Genomic DNA, 19,238 nt, shown 5'->3' with positions numbered 1-19,238 from the left:
GTCATGCATGCATGCATATAAGTCACATGTTTTGTTGCACGATTCTCAATGTTTCGACCTACATCCTTATGATGTATTTATGGTAATAGGTAGTAATAGGTATTGGAAGATCGTAAATTTTAACAAAATAGGATATAGATAGCAGTACAATTAGTTGATTCAAATTACAAGGGTTCTTGGAGGGCATACCTCTCTTGATTTACTACTATTAGTTGTAACGAAATACATAATAAACCTAGGACCTAGTGCGAGTAGTGTAGTGAACCTTATATGCCGAATTAGCGCATAAGGTGCTCAACCATTTCATTCATTTCACGAGTGGCCTCTTCTGCTCTCTCCTCTGCTAAGGCTGCTCTAGCCTCAGCCGCAATGAGCTGTTGTCTTACGGTGGCCACTTCCTCCTCTAAGGAGCGTAAACGGTCGGTAAGATCCTCCTACTCTGCATGCTGGTTTGACATTTCTCCGGAAGGCTAAGGCTCGCTAAGGATCCCTCTTGCGTCTTCATCCTCGTCTGACTCCTCATCAGAATTCTCCCCCTCGTAGTCCATCTCTTGGTATTCTTCAGGACCCACTTCTGGGTTTTCCTCTCGAACCTCTTCTGGCTCCTCCTCGATCCATTCACCACCTACCAGGGCAGGGTAGTGGGGGTCTTCGTGATGAAATTCAGCCATGTCGTCTGTGCGAGAATAGAGGTATGAGAAACACGTAGAAGATTTAAGTGTGTGTGTGTGTGTGGGGGGGGGGGGTTATACGACATCCTAAAATAATCCTATAGCAATTTAAAATTTATTTTTGGTTCTAGTGTTCCTTTGCATGTAGAGTTGGTAAGTTTTAGACATGTTACAACACCACTATCACTCCCAAGCACATGTTGGTCATATATCAACTAAATATAGTTGACAAGGCTATATTTATCCCAGATATGATTACATAACTGCCTAGGTTTGACTGTAGTGTCCAACCTCAATATACTTTTGTTTTGTTGTTATTATGACAATGTTCTAATATGTATACTTTTGTAAAATACTTATATTTTTAAAATATACTTTTAGTCAGAGTTTTTTAGTCCCATTGTATTTATAGTTGTATATCTCGTATGGTTTGATATACTAGTTCACTATAAACAATGCTCTGATACCAATCTGTCACACCCCCAAACCAGAACTGCGGATGGAGTGACTTCATGTACAGTATCATAACAATTGAATAGTAATGAAACATAGCAACACAAACATTCATACATTTAGATTTCAAGTATTACATATTTTACAAACACAATTGTTCAAAAGTCGAATACAAATAACTGAAAGTAGGAAAAACATGAAATGACGACACCGACCGTCAAGAAGGGTTGAGTACCTGCCTGCTAGATCCCTGAGAATACAAGTCGTTTTGAAAAGCGTCAACTAAAAAGTTGGTGAGTTCATAAGCATTTTTGTATAAAATAGTTTTGCATTTGTTTAGATTAATTCTCGTAGTCCTTTCAGAAAATCCGATATTTTATAAAAAAAAGAGTTTGTAAGCCTCGTTCTAAAACTGTGAATATATGCATGCGTGTCCTTTGTTTCTTTTTCTTATACTTGTAAAGAGTGTGTTCCCAGAAAATCCAATATTTTCATTAATATGAACTGAAATTGAAAGTAATTCCTTGGTATCTTTTCCTTGTAACGTAATAATATATAGTTCCAGAAAATGCAGTATTTTCCTTAAAGATGAACTGTGGTCTTAACCCTAAGACCACGATGGAAGTGAGTATCATATAGATAATTGTTTATAGTTTCATTTCTTTCAATCAAACCAATGAAGTATAAGCTTCCCGTAAACCAAAATCATTTTCGTTAATCCCTACGTGAGTCGCCATAACCATGCTAATGCGACTAAAGAGCCTGTCTTGAGGTGCTTCAGGTGTCGGTTTCAAATAAGATATTTGTCACCCTAGACTGGCCCGTCTAACTATAGCAAACATCTCAAGTGTGGGGGTGTCAACCCCGTATAGATCTATACATAATTATCCCGCTCTTCCTCCAGGAGACTCTGGTTATAACTACAGGACTTCTGGTGTACACTAGGTGGGTACGAGGAAGGAGCCTCACAGGAGCATTAACAAATTTACATGAAATATGACTCCTTTTACTTGTAAAACAGGACAATTATACCTTTAAATAATTATACGTATCTACAAAAGGTGTGGTTTGTGACTTCCAAACTATACCGATTACAGTTTATCTTGTTGGTTTGAAACTATTTATGAAATCTTTTATAAAAATATAAAGGTGTATTTCAGCATGAAAATATGAAATCAAAACATAGTATGTAGGTATTAAAACCCACTAGATTAGTAAATGACTATAATGTATCAATGTTTACTAGTAAAGCTATCTTTTAATAAAGGTTCCCAAAAGCCATGTAGTTTACAGATATTAACTTTTCTTATGATTTATAACATTGATCATGTTAGTTTTGCTAATATATATATATATATATATATATATATATATATATATATATATCACAAATATTTATATCAAAACTAGAGTAAACCATAACTTGTACAAATGATTTATCCTTAGCATAAAGATAAAAAACTTGTTGTTATTTGTGGAATAAACAAAGTTTGACTTGTATTCCCCCCCCCCCCCCCAAAAAAAAAAAACATATAAAAAGCTTGAAAATATGGGGGTATGAACTCACCTTGGTTTAGTTTGGTGGATGATTTGAAACAAGTAGAACAAGATTTCGAGCTTGGCACTTGGTTGGAGTGGATGAACTTCTAAGAATGATTATTAACCTAACAACATCAAAACACAAATATGTGTGTAAAAATCGTGGAAGTAACATATAATCATATATAAACACTAGGGGATTAGGAGAATACTTACTCAAAATCTAAGGAAGCTTGAAGAGTAAATCTTTTGAAACTTGGAAATGGGTCCTTGAAAGAAGGAGGAAATATAACAGAAGATGGGATGAAGAAATGGTGAGGTCTTATGAAGATGATCACATTGAAATAGAAGGAGTAGGTTTGAAGTGAAGTTTTCTTTGATATTTGGTGGTTATATCATGGATATATGTTGGGTTATATGCATAGACTACTATGTCTTGCATGGGGAAAAGGTGGAATATCACATCATCAAGTCAATTGATTTTGTCTTATTCACATCCTAGTCCGTAAACACCATAGAATAGTGGTGTTTACGCCCTAAATGTCCCCTAGAATGGAGTTTACGGCCTTAATGGGCCAATGCCTTTGGGTTTTCGGCCATATAGTCCACAAGGAAGAAGTGTTCACGGGTTTGAGTCAAAGAGTAAAAGGGATTTCGATCCAAGGTCAAAGGGGAATGGCTTTGCGGTCAAGACTTCATTAGTGTATGTGTTTATGGTTTGGTTGTTGGGGGTGAAATTCCTTTGTCTGAAAACCAACATATGGTGGTTATTTTAAGATTTAAACCTTATACTTTTAGCTTATGATTCCATATATTAGCTTAAATCAACCTAGATTTCAAACTACACTTAGTTATTAGCTTATAAACAAGCCCTTGAGGTTATAGAAGGTACAATGCATCAAGGATTATAATGTGGTTTCACTTTTACTTGGTTAGGGTTTGGATTTGCTAGGTCTAAAATTTCAAGTTGTAATAAAATGATAACCATAGAACTCATAGCCATTGCCAACTCAACTGGAAGCTGCACCAAAACAAGAATGTGTCAAGTTAACATGATAGGTTATCAACCTCAGGTCGTGTGTTAGTGATAACTAAAACGTTTATTCTCGATTGAATTCTAAAACATTTAAAGATCAATAAGACTCCCACTGACTTCTTGACATATGAGTTTCACTCTCAGGGAGCATTTCTTGACGAGCTAAAACAAATATTCAAGAGTTAGTGTGGATTCCCAACAAGAAAAATACTTCATAGAATTGGTCTTAGTTTATCCTTTGGTTTAACTTCACAACTTCCAATTCCGAATGTGCTAGAGCAAGAAAGCATTATTAATCCACATTTCATGAGGTGTTATAAACCTACTTAGTTCGAAATAAGTTTCAAGATACGATTTGAAGTAACTTTATTAGAAACGAAGTATGACTCATCTCTCGATTGAACCATTTCAACAATATCTGATTCCTATTCTTAGTCAAACAATCGCATTAAGATGTTCTTCGAGGATCAATTGTGATGTAGTGCCACAATCATTAAGATGATCATAAAACACGATAATAAAGTACTCTCCTTTCCTTTTATATTGGAGAAACTTCTATCTTTGTGCCTAATGGATTCTTCATATTCGTTCTGCTACTCTTTGAAACTTTTTTAAAGCATTAGAATTACGTTTAATCTTGTAAACACAACCACGTTTACTGAAGCATCAGTAAATCATGAACAATAGACTTATCGTCCTTTGTGGTGTATCTAATAAGTCAATATCAATATGTACTAGATCCATTAGTCCTTTACTTTGACTCACATAAACATGTGATCAATGAACTGCTCATAATTTTCCAAAGATCAAGATTTTCATACATCTCACAATTCGAATTTTATGACTCCAAGTTTCTATCCAATTGAAACTTGGGTGATGAGAATTCCTTTTCACTTGGTTAATCATTATACTTCCATAAACGATATTATTAAGAATCAAATCCACGTTTAACATTGCCAATAATAGAAATGTAACCACCAATTTTCATAAATGCCATTGCAAGGAAATATAAACTAGATAAATACAAAATTCACTTATATTTATAATAAGCAGAAAATTTTTGTCCATACAATGCAAAAATATGAAAACAATGTTTCTAGACATTTCCTAAGCAATCTATTAAATTATCATAACTTCCAAGTAGTAGCTTCCAAAATCTGATCGTCGAGCCATGCAACCGAAATCCATATCTAACGATCAGATTCAACTCACTCTTCTTAAGCTTCCTACTTTCTCTTAGATCCTACAAAAACATCAAAATGTGATCATCACATCATGTAATAAGAATCTATGAATAAGAACTTTATTAAAATAATGTAGTTAGATAATGGATGTACCTCAAGTAGAGTCACACAACTTGAATTTACCATCTCTAAGAACTTTCAGGTAGTCTATGCAGCTTCGCAACCAATGTCCCTTCGATTGGCAATAGAAACATATGGACCTTTTAGGATTAGCACATTGAGCCATCTCGGAACTAGCCTTTCTCTTTCCCATATGGTAAAACAGTTTGACCTTTAACGATCCATTTCCATTAGGAAGAGACACCTTTTCTGGACTACCCTTGTTGCCATTATCCATGCCCATGGAAATTTTGGAGACAGATCCTTCAAACACTTTTGCTTGACTTGCACTCTTAAGCATATGTGTCAGATCAATTAGGGTCACGTCGTGGTTGCTCATATAAAAGTTCTCAACGAACTGACTATATGACTTACGAAGCGAAAGTAGAACTATATCAATGGCCTGCTCACTTGGGAAAACGACACCCATTATATCCAATTTGTCAATGTGCGGTTTCATTTTCAGAACATGCGCACACACACATTTTCCATCTTGATATCTACTTGCCAATAGGGCTTGAATATTTTCGTATCTTTCTACTCGTTACATGGGGAGAGTCACAAGAGGAGGAGGAGGGAGAGTTGGAGAATCATGACATCCAGTTCCATCATTGCTCGAAGAAGGGGACATACTTTCACCTTGATCAGAATGTGGAAGATCATCTTCAGAAGGTAGAGGAAAAACATTTCCAAAAGAATTAGGAAGACCATTGTTGTCTTGACTCGACATCTATAATGGGAGAAAAGAGAATTCAAGTTAGTTGATTTTAATCCTTACTTATTAAGGCTAGGATCCATATTTTCGATTCAAAATTTGAAGAGGAATACTGTAATCAAATTCGAATCTATTTTAGGTAGGTAAGGCTTTTACTAATTTCAATCTTATGAAACTCCTAGATGTATTGAGATTCATTGATCTAATCAATGGTATGTTTAATCTCAGATTATGCTCTCACTTTTGTGAGTAGGCATGCAAATTAGCTTGGTACTCTCGATGTCATTTATCATCTCGTTTTAATGTGCCGGTTAACCACATGTGCTTCATTAATCAACGATAATTTTCGAGACACCCATTACCATCTTTATTAGTCCCACATTAGTGTGTAGGTTAACCACACACGCTCCACTAACGACTTATAAAGTGTAAGGTTTCAAAGTACTCCATGGATGATGGCAATGGGCCCCCTTGATGAAGTGTAGGTTAAAAGCCCAAGACTTATCTTTTCCCTATAAATAGTCATGTATTATTCATGATTAGGGTTAAGAGTGAGGCAAAATGTAGCCGCCATGTTGTGACGTTTCTTGTAGAGTTAGATTCTTATTCTTAAAGTGTAATATGTTCCTCATAATTGAATAAATCGAGTGATCATTTGACATATCTTCATATTTGTGTTTGTTCTTATTTTCCGCATCTTGTTCATCAAATCTCAATTAGGGTTTCAATCCCAACAAGTGGTATCAGAGCGGGTCTTTGAAGATCTATTGATTTTTGAAGTACCGGTTCTTGGTTTGATGATTTTCTGCACAAATTATTGAAGATTATTGGTGTTTTGGCGGTATGGTATCAAGATTTTTGTTCGATCTACTGTTCATGGAGAATTATGTTGTTGTTCATCACTGTTCATCTGGTATTTTTAATCTGATTCTTAATTAATTCGTTATCTTCTAGCTGTTTCTGGGTCGTTTTCTTATTCTATCATATTCTTACTTTGGATCCAGTCCATTAAGCACTTCATGTCCACTTTATAAGCCCAAACCTAATTCCTATTCATTTCAGTTCTTCTTTATTCACGCTCATCATTGATAATGCCATCATGAAATCAGAGATTCCTATTTTTGGATTCATTCATTTAATTTATGCTTTAAAATCGATTATATGTTAAGATTCGACTGCAACCTTCAATCTTTGATTTGGTTCATGTTTGATGACGAGATCTGGGTTATTCGAATTTCTTATCACATCGTTTTTTTTCTTTTGAGCCCTCTGATTCATCCTTCATTCAATTAATTTTGAGGTTAATTTATTAACTGTTAGAAATTGATGATTATTTCGATATTGTTACTATGAGAGTGATGATTTTGGTCTGGTGTTCATAATTGTTCGTTGAAGAACTAATGATGAACATATAAAAAGAACTGGAAAATCATTGTTAAATTGATGTGTTTAATCTGAAATATCGATTGAATAATGGCTTGGTTGTATATCGATTGTGGTGAAATTGATGGCTAGTTCCGATTCAAACTCGATGGGTCTAATGAAAATATCAAAATCAGATTCGTAACTAGAGTGTATCTTAATTTGAATGGTCAAACCAGAAAAAGTCAAAATTGGAGCCATTTGGAATCGAGATGATGGAATCGATGTGGATGTGTTCGGCACTTGAACCATAGTTGGAATTTCTGTTAGAATCCGATGTTCACGGCGTTCTGAAATTCTTTGAACTTCTGTTCGAAATCGCCAAGCGGGTTTTGCAATCCAAGCTTAAAACGTCGGAACAAATGGAACGGATTCGCTGCGAACATTATCTGATTCGTATGGGATGGGCTTGCAATCGTGATTGGAACTCTGTTGAAATGGGTGTGTATTTGTTCGCTATTACAGTCAAACGAAAAGTCAAAATTGGTTTGAAAAGTCCTTACGTGCGAACGTTCGGTGATTGAAATTCTCGGATTCACACTTCTCTTTCACGGACGTTTGTTAATATAGATTCGCAACACCTGTTAATTTGGATTCGCAGTCGTAAGTGTAATGTAAACGAACGTACTTGGAACGAGCCTGGAACGAACTTGGGTTCGTGTGATTGTGCTTGGAACGAAAGAAGGGAGGACAAAATACGAACCTGTGATTGGATTCGGTTTGGCTAAGGATTCGATCTATTGAGTTGAAGCGAAAGGTCATGGAATCGGATTCGCATCGTGATGCTTGGAACGAACTTAGATTCGCTTTGGTATCGGTGTGCTCGGAACAAAAGTCTACTCGGATTTGATTGAAATCGGTTTTTGGCTTTCGTTTGCGAACATTCGTTTGAGTCGCTGTATTCATATGTCAAAGCTTAAATGGGGAAGATAACTCAAAGTTTCATTTATGGTCCCTGCAACATCAGCGATTTGACAGTTTTGGTCCCTGTTGCTTTCACAGTTTGGCATTTTTGGACCATTTCCAGTTTTTGTCGCAAATAAAGGGGAATATTGATGCAGAATTACAATTTCAGTCCCATAATTTCTGCAAAGTGACAATTTCAGCCCATTTTTTCGAAAAGTTTACAAATTTGTGGGCTGGTGAACAGTTTTGAATTCTTTAATGCACATATTTTTTCATGAACAAAAAAATAAGAATTCCATCAAGTCTTGGCGGTTCGGAAAGTCGTTTTTTGCAATAAAGTCAAAATTTTCGGTGTTTTCGGATTTTATACTTCATTGTGTATATCATTTTGTCGCGGGGGAGCATAGTAATTTTTTTATCCATTCAAGATCATTCTCATGACCATTTGAAGGCTTTATAATCATGTTTTTGATGATAAATCGGAGGAGAATTTGGTATGGCCATTCAAAATTGGATTTGTGACTTTTCAAATTTGAAGATTTTGGATAAAGCGTGTGGTAGAATTATGAAGGTAGCTTTTACAGTAGCAGTTGTTCATCGAGCTCTTCTAAATCTTTTGCAGAGAAGTATCCTTTACAGTAGCAGTTCTTCGTCGAGCTCTTCTAAGGACTTGTTATATCTCCGACTTCTAGTATTTTCTCGATCAAGTGGCATTACGAATCTTAAAATTTGGGTTGTTACATGATAATTTTTGGTGGCTTATATCATTAGCTTATTTGAAGATCATTGTGACTTGGAGGGGGAGCTCTTCAAAGACAAGAAGTGATTTGGTTTCTTTGTTCTGAAATGAGTTTTTATGGCGGGTTTGGCTTTATTGAAGATCTTTGGGATTACATCCGAAAATGAAGTTTAAAAACATTACTTCAGTGCTTGATTTTTATATATATCCTAGAACCCATGGTTGAAGACTATTGAAGAATCAAGATTCGTGGATTGCTTCAAATATTCCTCGTTGCAAGATCTTTTCTTATTTGCTAGATGCTTGTTTTGGAAGTTAAAGCATTGTCATTCATTCCATACTTTGAGGGGGAGATTGTAGGGTTTCAAAGTACTCCATGGATGATGGAAATGGGCCCCCTTGATGAAGTGTAGGTTAAAAGCCCAAAACTTGTCTTTTCCCTATAAATAGTCATGTATTATTCAATATTAGGGTTAAGAGTGAGGCAAAATGTAGCCGCCACGTTGTGAGGTTTTTGTAGAGTTAGATTCTTATTCTTAAAGTGTAATATGTTCCTCATAATTGAATAAATCGAGTGACCATTCGACATATCTTCATATTTGTGTTTGTTCTTATTTTCCGCATCTTGTTCATCAAATCTCAATTAGGGTTTCGATCCCAACATAAAGTTTAATGTGCAATTTCATGGATTAGCATACAAATTTACATTTTTCCTAAAGTAAAGAAAATTGGGAATTTTGTAACAGGGTTTAGTTACTTTATGATTAATTATACTTATTAATGAGAATTATTTGTCCTATCAAACCCGTTCGGCTAACGACCATCCACCAATCAAGGAAGCGGTGGGTGAGAGTGGACACCCATTAAACTACCATTTTATAGGCATTTTCCTTTTACCCCCTTATAGATCGGTTTCGTGAATGAGGTATACTAGCGGTTCAACTGACTTAGTCATATACATATAGTAAATATTAAACATTTAATTTTACATATAGTATAAGGTGTATTTTTGAACATTTCAAAATACTAGTGTTTTTAAACATTAAATTTCAAAATTAAAAAAGAATTAATTTAAAATTAAAATTTAAAACAAATGATTTAATAATTATCTATTAATTAAACATTTAATTAATTTATTAAATCAATTGAGGATTATCCAATTAAATTAATCAAGATAATTTAATCCTAATCCTTCCCCCTAATTTAGAAAATAATGGGTAGGGATATATCGAATTTTATAATTATCCTATTTAACTAGATAAACTGATAATTACCAAAAATAAGATAACCTTATCAAATCTAGCAATTTTAAAAAATGGGGACTTAGGGAGGAAGGTAATGATTCAATCCTTATCTAAATTTCGAAATCTTGGGAGGTTAGGAACCCTCCAAGATTGAAACTTGTAGGGCAAGGAAAAGGGTTACAACCCTCTCCTAAATTTCGAAACTTAGGGCTTAAGCAACCCTAATTTCGAAAACCCTAGTCCATTATGGTTTAATTGCCACAAACCCTAATTTGATCAATTCAAACATTGTAATCAATTCAATAGAAAATAAGCCAAGTCTCTGATACTACTGATGGGTTTTGAGCATAACAAACAAAATCCTATGTGTGTATGCAACCCAAATTTCTTGGTCTATGTTTTCTCTAATTGAACATACAACTTTGAACATCAAATAAGAACCCTACGGATACCTAGGTATTTTCAAAAATACTAAAGAAAAGGTTTATTGTTACATACGTTTTAGTTGTTATAGAAAAAAACTAAAATTCTCCTTTGAAGATCTCTTGGAAGCAAGCACCACAAATGTTGTTGCCTCCGATGGTTCACACCCAAGCTAGCAAGAGGAAAACTATAGAGAGAGAGAGAGAGAGAGGACCAAGATTTCGTCCAAGGCTTGTAACACTCTAAATTTTCAAATAATTTTTTCATTTTTAAATCCACACAAAACACAGTTTAACACTTCTCGTACTCAATTTATAAAATTGTTTCAAACACAAGACATAAGATTGTTTGTCAAATATCCCAGAATCCTCAAAACACAAATCAACTAGTTGGTGTGTACAATCAAGCGGACACCTTCCCGCGATCCTGAGATGTACCTGAAACACAATTGACACAACACTATAAGCAGAAAGCTTAGTGAGTTCCCCAAAATACCACACACAAAAAATTAGCCTCTCGTGGCTATATCTCGATAAGGACCCTCCGGCCATGTGTCTCAGTGAAGACCCTCCGGTCTTACAACTCAGTTGGACCCTCTGGTCCTATCTCAATAAATGCACGGAATAATATACAACATAAATCACAAAGATAGAAAGCATAATATCACATGTCTCAATATACGCACATAAGACCCTCCGATCGATAAAACAAATAAGACCCTCCGGTCGCTTAGTGATTACCACTCAGGTAAGTATAGTGAGAAGACTCACCTCGTAAGTAAAGCAACTATGTATCGTACTCCAACTATCGATCTAGACTCCGCCTATATATATCACAATCATCTCTAATTAATAATTCAACTTCATAGCTGTTAAGCTAACTCCTCTACTAAATCTCAGAAAGGGTGAAAGACCATTTTACCCCTCCATGGTCTCCAAAGCCCACAACTTGCCAAACCCTAAAAGTCAACGGAAGTCAACACTCAAGTCAACAGTCTATGTGGACTCAACTCGGGGAGTGCATCTATGCGACTCGTCGAGTTCTTTCTGTTCTCAAAAAATCGGGAAGATTCGAGTCAACTCGCCGAGTTGTCTCGCCAACTCATCGAGTTTGTACAGTTTCCAGAATATCTGGGGAAAACCCTAACCAACTCGTTGAGTTGGCTCGCCAACCCGTCGAGTTCCTTCAGACCTTTCTCTCATTCAGACGCTTTTAAGCAAGACTAAGGCCCCAACCTCTAGATCTAGCCTTCTAGGGCTGAGATACCACGTAAAGCTGCAAGCTTTATGTTCATGCATGGCATTTAGGGGCTAACTTTGCCAAAACAAGGCTCAACAAGGGGTTTAAGGCATGAAGATTGGCCAAAGCTTGATAAAGCTTGAGTCTTTATGCCTAAAGGGCCTAATAATGTCCAGATCTGAAGTATTAGCTTCAAAACGTTCTCAAAACCAATAATGACTCAAGAAGAAGCTAGAAATGGCCATAAACTCTCTAATGGAGAGATCTAACAGACAAGTGATCAAGGTTATGGCTTTTTACCTCCAAATGGTTGCTACAACTTAATGGATGCCGGATCCAAGCCCCTTTACTCTTCAATTTTCTTCAAGGAATGCACCAAAACACATACTCTTAGCGTTACACACTCTAAAAATGGAAGATAGCTTGATTAGGGTTTGCACCCTGAAAAGTAGGGTTTTCATACTCAGCTCCAAATCATCGAGTTGGGTCCTCCAACTCGTCGAGTTGATTCCAAAGTCCACGCGGTCATCTAAATCTCTACTCGACGAGTTGGGGCCTCTAACTCGTCGAGTTGCCCTGTCAAAATTAATATAAAACACTTTAAATTTATACCTGGGAGTCAGGATGTTACAAGGCTCTTAGAGGGAGGCATGGACGAAATTATGTACTAGGGAGGCCTTTATATACCTGAGGTAGCTTGGTGCCAAAGCTAGGGTTTAAGGAGGAAACCCTAATCCCTTTGCTTGGTGATCAAGCTGCCCATTCCCTTCCTTATGCAAGGGATTGGACGAAATTGCTTGGGCTTGCCCAAGTCATTTTCGTCCACCTCATCCAATGAGGTCCATGGACGCATTTACTCAACTTTCAATAAATAACAAAACAGACCATGCACTTTTAATTAATCCAATTAATCCCAAATTTCGGGTTAATTATTAATTAAATAATATGATTTCCAATTAATATATTATTATCACAATAGATTAATAAATCATTTATTATTATGTCTAATTAATTTATTAACCATATAATAAATTAATAAATCATTCTCCCTCTCTTTAAAAGCTATCATATTCAATTGTTACGTTTGAGGGCAGCCCAAAAGGATTGTGCTACTATGAATTCAAGTTTATACCAATTATAGTTAAGGGCTTAGACACCTAATCCAACACTATGTAGCCTAAGCCCATGAGTTTTAGGGTTTTCAACATATATAAGGGTTGGTTCCGTGTTTTTGGGACATTTTATGAGCCCCCGTCATATCTAGATCATCTTGAGAGAAACCCTAGCATCCCTTTCACCATTTTGAGCCTCCCTTCTCCTCTTCCATACATTTATGAAAATTTTGGTGCTTTGGAGAAGAAAAAGATGTTCTTGGTGCTTAGATCCAACAAGCAATTTCCCTCACCACCTTAAAGATCATACCTTGGGCCATGGTAAGTTCTCAAGTTCCTACCTTTATGTTTAGTCTTCTAGATCTAGAATTTTATGCCTTCTTCTTCATGTTAGACGTGGTTTGAGTTGTTGGATTCCATAAAGTTGGCAACTTGATGGATCCATGAGGTCCGTTTGAGGTTTGGTGTTCTAGATCTATGGTTTGGTTGAGTTTTGGTCCCATGCATGAGATTTGGATTTATTTTCACCATTTTGACCTATTCAAGTTCAAGGCATGCATTGGACATGCATGTCCATAAAGCAAAGAATTTTTATGTTGCTTTTGATGTATGCAAGTCCTCTTGAAAGTTGGAATAGATGAATTAATGGATTAAGGTCTCAAGAGATTAGGATTTACCATCAGACGTGGCTCACGATGTGACACATGGAGTGTCACGGCATGTGAGTGGTTTTTACGTCATTGTTTCGAATGACTGAACTCACGACGTGACCAAAGAAGGTTCACTCTGTGAGGTCTACTGAGTGGGTCATCCGGTGTTGGAACCTGAAAGTGAACCTCTAGTAATCCCAATCCGAAGTTAGTCACAGTTCCGAAATGAATCGTTGGTTTCCAGACTTGAAGCTTTGCTTCAGAATTACTACTTGAGGATATGCTCCGGATGAGAAGATCAATGAAGGCATTCCGAAGTGGACTATATGTCCGGAATGTTTGTCTATCCTAATCAATGTTTTGTATTTGTGCATTTATTGTATTTTTCTTTTAGCTTGATTTAACTCATCATAGGACTTAGTCTCTTTTGTCAAACATGGATATTCAGAGTGTCAGAAGTAACTCTTTTATCCAGTCCTATGTATGTAATCAGTCAGTACTATGTACCTTGATCTCTTATTTATAAGAGCATTCAAAGTCAAATCAAAATGACGGATCATTTACTCAAATATAGCAATATTCTAGTTACTTCATCTTTCAAGTTATTTTCTCAAACATTCTTCTTGTTCTTCATTTATTATCTTTACCTTGATCATTATCTTCTCTCTTCATTTATGTCTTGAACACTTTGTTGAATGCATTAACTCAGACTTGACTGGAATACCTTTTAGTAAGCAGACATTGATCTTAAGCATTCATTCAAGGTTTGAGTTTTCAAACCTTGTCCTTGCGCATCTGATCGTCCATGTTCTCACAATCGGTATCAGAGCTTGAGTGGCTGTTTGAATCGATAAGATCAGATTATAATTGATTTGAAATTACCTTGGTATTTCGATCATTTCTGTGTTAATGATAAAAGTTCTTCTATATACCACTTTTGCTCAAAGATATCTTAACTTCAATGGCTACTTCTAATACTCAACAAATTTATTCAATGCAAATAGAAAATAGCGTGGGCTGCCCTACTCGTGCCCCACTGATAGTTGTTGAAGAATATGATCATTGGAAAGTTAGAATGGAAAAATTTTTACTTGGAAAAGAGAAAGGTGAATCTATCTGGAGATCTGTTAAAGAAGGTCCAGTTCGAACCGTGGTTAGAGATGCTGCTGCAACTCTCTTGGGACAGGATCAAAAACGTCAAGCACCGCTCACTGCTGATGACCTAGAAAAGTTGCATGCTGATCAAGTTGCCTTTTCGGAAATGGTGTTTGGTGTTCCACCATCTCTCTTTGAGCACATCAAGTTGTGCAAGTCAGCAAAAGAGATTTGGGACACACTTCAAGATTTATTTGAAGGATCAGAGAACATGAAATATAAGCGCTTGACTTCGGTTGTCAATGAGTTCGACACTTTCACTAAAACACCTGGTGAATTTGTTGCCTCAGCCTCAAACAGATACTGAATTGTTGTCAACAACATAACATCTCATGGGATAGTCCGAACTCCACTTAAGTACAATCTCAAGTTCATTAACAGTCTAGGAAAGGGATGAGGAAATGTGAAATCATGTCTTTAGAGCAATGGATCTCTGAAAAATCTCAAGCTTTATCAACTTTTTTATGAGCTTCAAGGTCATGGGTCAAATGTTGCTCAAACTCTACGAGAACTCATTGGAGGTCGTTTTGCCTTAGTCAGTTCCTTTGATCCACAAACCTCAAAACAAAATGCTTCGGACCCTCCTACTGTTGTTGATCCATATATTCCTTCTGTTCAACCCTCACCTCCTAACGTTCCTACTCTCACACTTTCAATTTATGAGTGACCCTAACCCTGATGAAATGGATTCTGAACTATGTTTTCAACAAGATTTTGCCCTACTCTCCATGAAGTACAATTGTCCTTTCAGCAAGCCTCATAACAATTGATTCCAAACTTCTTACCAAAATAACCGCTTTCAAGCTCCTCGCCAATGCAATCATCAACCTTTCAAAAAACCTTCCGAAAACCCTCCTGCCTACAAGCGAAATCTTCCTGCTGAGAATAATACCTCGGAACTGATGGGTTTTGAGCATTCTAACACTTCCTAAGTGTACATGGAACCCTAATAACCTTGGATCTATGTTTGTCTAATAATCATGCAAAGTTGAATTCCAAGGTTATATTCCTATCTAGCATACATGGGGAACATTTTTAACTTGAATGAAAGATAGAATAACTTACCTTGTTGTTGATTATGATCCTTGAAACCTTGTGAGCCTAGCACCCCAAGTGTGATGCCTCAAATGCTTCACACAACACCAAATGGTTTTGGAATGACTTTAGAGAGAATACACACTTCTAAAATCGGCCTAGCCCTCTTGTTTCTTATGTGTCGCCAATTTTGGTGGAGAATGGGTTTCTTATATAGTGTTGACACATCTAGGGTTACACCATGTAAACCCTAATGTGTCTTGACTCTTCATTTCCATGACCCATGGGTTTGTAACTCCCATGGAGCATCCTATGGGTGGAAACCAACTTGATAATCCATGGAGCCTCTTAGCCCACTATATAAGATATGGAAGATTTACATAATCTACCCATATATTTAATTAGTTATCTTTTGATCACTTAATTAATTCTAAATTAATTCTTGATCAAACTAATTAAATAATATTATTAATATATTAGAACTTATAATATATTAATAAACCATAAGTGTTATTTCTCTCATTTTAGTTTCTCCAATTGCATGGTGCCATGCAACCCAAATGGACCATGCCGGGTCGGGTCAAGTACATACCAGAAATAGTTATGGGCTTAGACACCTTATCCAACAGTCTCCCACTTGGATAAGTCTAATAACTATAACTGCAATACTTCAGGAACCGATCGGCAATCGTAGCTCTTTCAAGGTCTCTCGGAACTGAGAAGATGATGATACGCCATTTAAGATAAGTGATCATATAATCCCCTGTTCTAGATATCAGCCGGACAAATACATGAAACAATGTCTTACTTATTGTCCAGCAGTTTGTTTCCCGATTTCCGATTTGTTTGACAACGAACTTAATTGAACACATCAACTTAGTTCTGACCGGGCCCGGTACATAGGTCAAAACAAAATCATCGAGGGGCCCAGATATCAGCTTCTAATCCAAGAAGGAACAGATAAACTTCGACTCATATGTTTGTTCTACTACTCATTGAATTATACACAAGAGCACGTTTTATAACATCGAGTTACCAATGCGTTTTCGGACAATCAATGCATAACCAACTCATAAGTAACAAATCATATATCTAGGTTTGAAGACTTATATGATATTACCGTCTCACGATCACTTGAGATAAATTCCATGAAGTGATTCTAGTGAGCGTGGGTTGAGTCCAATGCTCAGAACTTATGAGCACTCATGAGTGTTGTAGCCATGTCCAACAACTTAGACCTCTGCAACCAATCATGACAGTCTTGATTCATACCTACTTCCGACATATGACCGACTGTGGAGGTTCGAATAATATGATATACCAAACATAATTATTCTGGAAGTCAAAACATGCAAAAGAAATATAGTAAACGATCGACAAGAGATAGCAACACTTTACTCATAAATAAAACACCTTTTATTCATCATCTAATGTCAATTACACTTTACAAATTTCAAGGTTATCTAACTACTAAATCTAATATCATCCTTCAGCCCTATGCTCCGAGCATGCTGGAGATGCTTAACCCGAGTCAGTCCCTTCGTGAGGGGATCTGCTGGATTCTCATCCGATGATACCCTCTTTGCCACTAGGAGTCCTTCTTCTATTCGATGTCTGATGAAATGGTATTTTCTGTCGATGTGTCTGGATCTCCCGTGATCCCTTGGTTCCTTGGCTAAGGCAACTGCACTTTCACTATCACATAAAATTTCCATTGGCTCTTTAATAGCTGGTACAACTCCAAGGTCTCCAATGAAGTTCTTCATCCATATCGCTTCCTTTGCTGCCTCGCTAGCTGCTATATACTCTGATTCGCAAGTTGAATCAGCCACTGTCTCTTGCTTGGAACTCTTCCAAGAAATTGCTCCTCCATTTAAGGTAAAGACCCAGCCTGACTGAGAGCGGAAATTATCCCTATCAGTCTGAAAGCTAGCATCACTATACCCTACAACTCTCAAGTCTTCACTCCCACCGAGGGTAAGGACCCAGTCCTTAGTCCTCCGTAGGTACTTGAGGATATTCTTTACCGCAATCCAGTGTGCCTTGGCAGGGTTCCCCTGATACCTGCTAACCATGCTCAAAGCAAAGGCTACATCAGGTCGAGTACACGTCATAGCATACATGATCGATCCTATAGCCGAAGCATAAGGTATTCGACTCATTTCTGCTTTCTCAGCCTCAGTACTAGGGCTTTGTGTCTTACTCAATCTGGCATTACTCTGGAGGGGTAACTCTCCTTTCTTGGAGTCCTGCATGCCGAATCTCTTCAACACCTTATCCAAGTAAGTACTCTGACAAAGTCCAATTAGTCTTTTACTCCGGTCTCTCAAGATCCTTATCCCTAGAATATAGGCAGCTTCTCCTAGGTCCTTCATAGAGAAACGCTTCCCAAGCCAGGACTTAACTTCCTGCAGAGTTGGGATGTCATTTCCTATGAGTAGTATGTCATCCACATACAATACCAAAAAGCTAACAATACTCCCACTAGCCTTGACATATACACAAGATTCATCTTCACTCCTAGAAAAGCCAAATTCCTTGACTTCCTCATCAAAGCAAAGATTCCATCTGCGAGGTGCTTGCTTTAACCCATAAATGGATTTCTCAATCTTACACACTCTATTAGGGTACTCTGTGTTGACAAAACCCTCTGGCTGACTCATGTAAACATCCTCAGCCAGCTTTCCATTAAGGAAAGCGGTTTTGACATCCATTTGCCATATTTCATAGTCATGAAATGCGGCTATGGCTAACAGAACCCTAATAGACTTAATCTTGGCCACTGGAGAAAAGGTCTCATCATAATCAACTCCCGGAGTTTGTGAGAAACCCTTTGCAACCAGTCGTGCCTTATAAGTGTGTACATTACCATCCATGTCGGTCTTCTTCTTGAAGATCCATTTGCACCCTACAGTCTTACGACCTGGTACATTCTCAACCAAGTTCCAAACTTGATTATCATACATGGACTGTATCTCGCTGTCCATTGCCTCTTTCCACTTGGCTGACTCAGGGCCTGCCATGGCTTCCGCATAACTGTTAGGTTCATCCAGACCTATCAGTGTCTCATCACTGATAAGTGTATCACCTTCCGCAGTAATATGGAATCCATAGTAATGCTCAGGTGCATTCCTAACCCTTGTGGAACGCCTCAGAGGTACAGACTTGTCAATTGGCTCAACAGAAGTTTCCTCCTCAAGTTGAGTGCTAGGGTTTGAAGTTCCTTCACCACTTGACTCTTGAATTTCTTCAAGGTCAACTTGCCTCCCACTGTCTCCTTGGCTTATGAACTCTCTCTCTCTCGAAAGAAAGCCCTCCTCGCTACAAAGACCACATTCTCACTAGGTCTGTAGAAGAGGTAACCAAAGGATTTCTGTGGGTAACCGATGAAAATACACCTCTCACTTCGAGGTTCGAGCTTATCATGAGTCTCGCGTCTCACGAAAGCCTCGCAAACCCAAATCTTAATGTGGTCTAGTTTGGGTACTTTACCAGTCCACATCTCATGAGGAGTTTTGGCAACTTTCTTTGTGGGAACTAGATTAAGGATATGGGC

This window comes from Lactuca virosa, chromosome 8 (genome assembly GCF_052849685.1).
Source record: "Lactuca virosa cultivar CGN04683 chromosome 8, Lactuca_virosa_CGN04683_v6, whole genome shotgun sequence".
Taxonomy (NCBI): domain Eukaryota; kingdom Viridiplantae; phylum Streptophyta; class Magnoliopsida; order Asterales; family Asteraceae; genus Lactuca; species Lactuca virosa.
Note: the sequence above shows the minus strand (reverse complement) of the source record.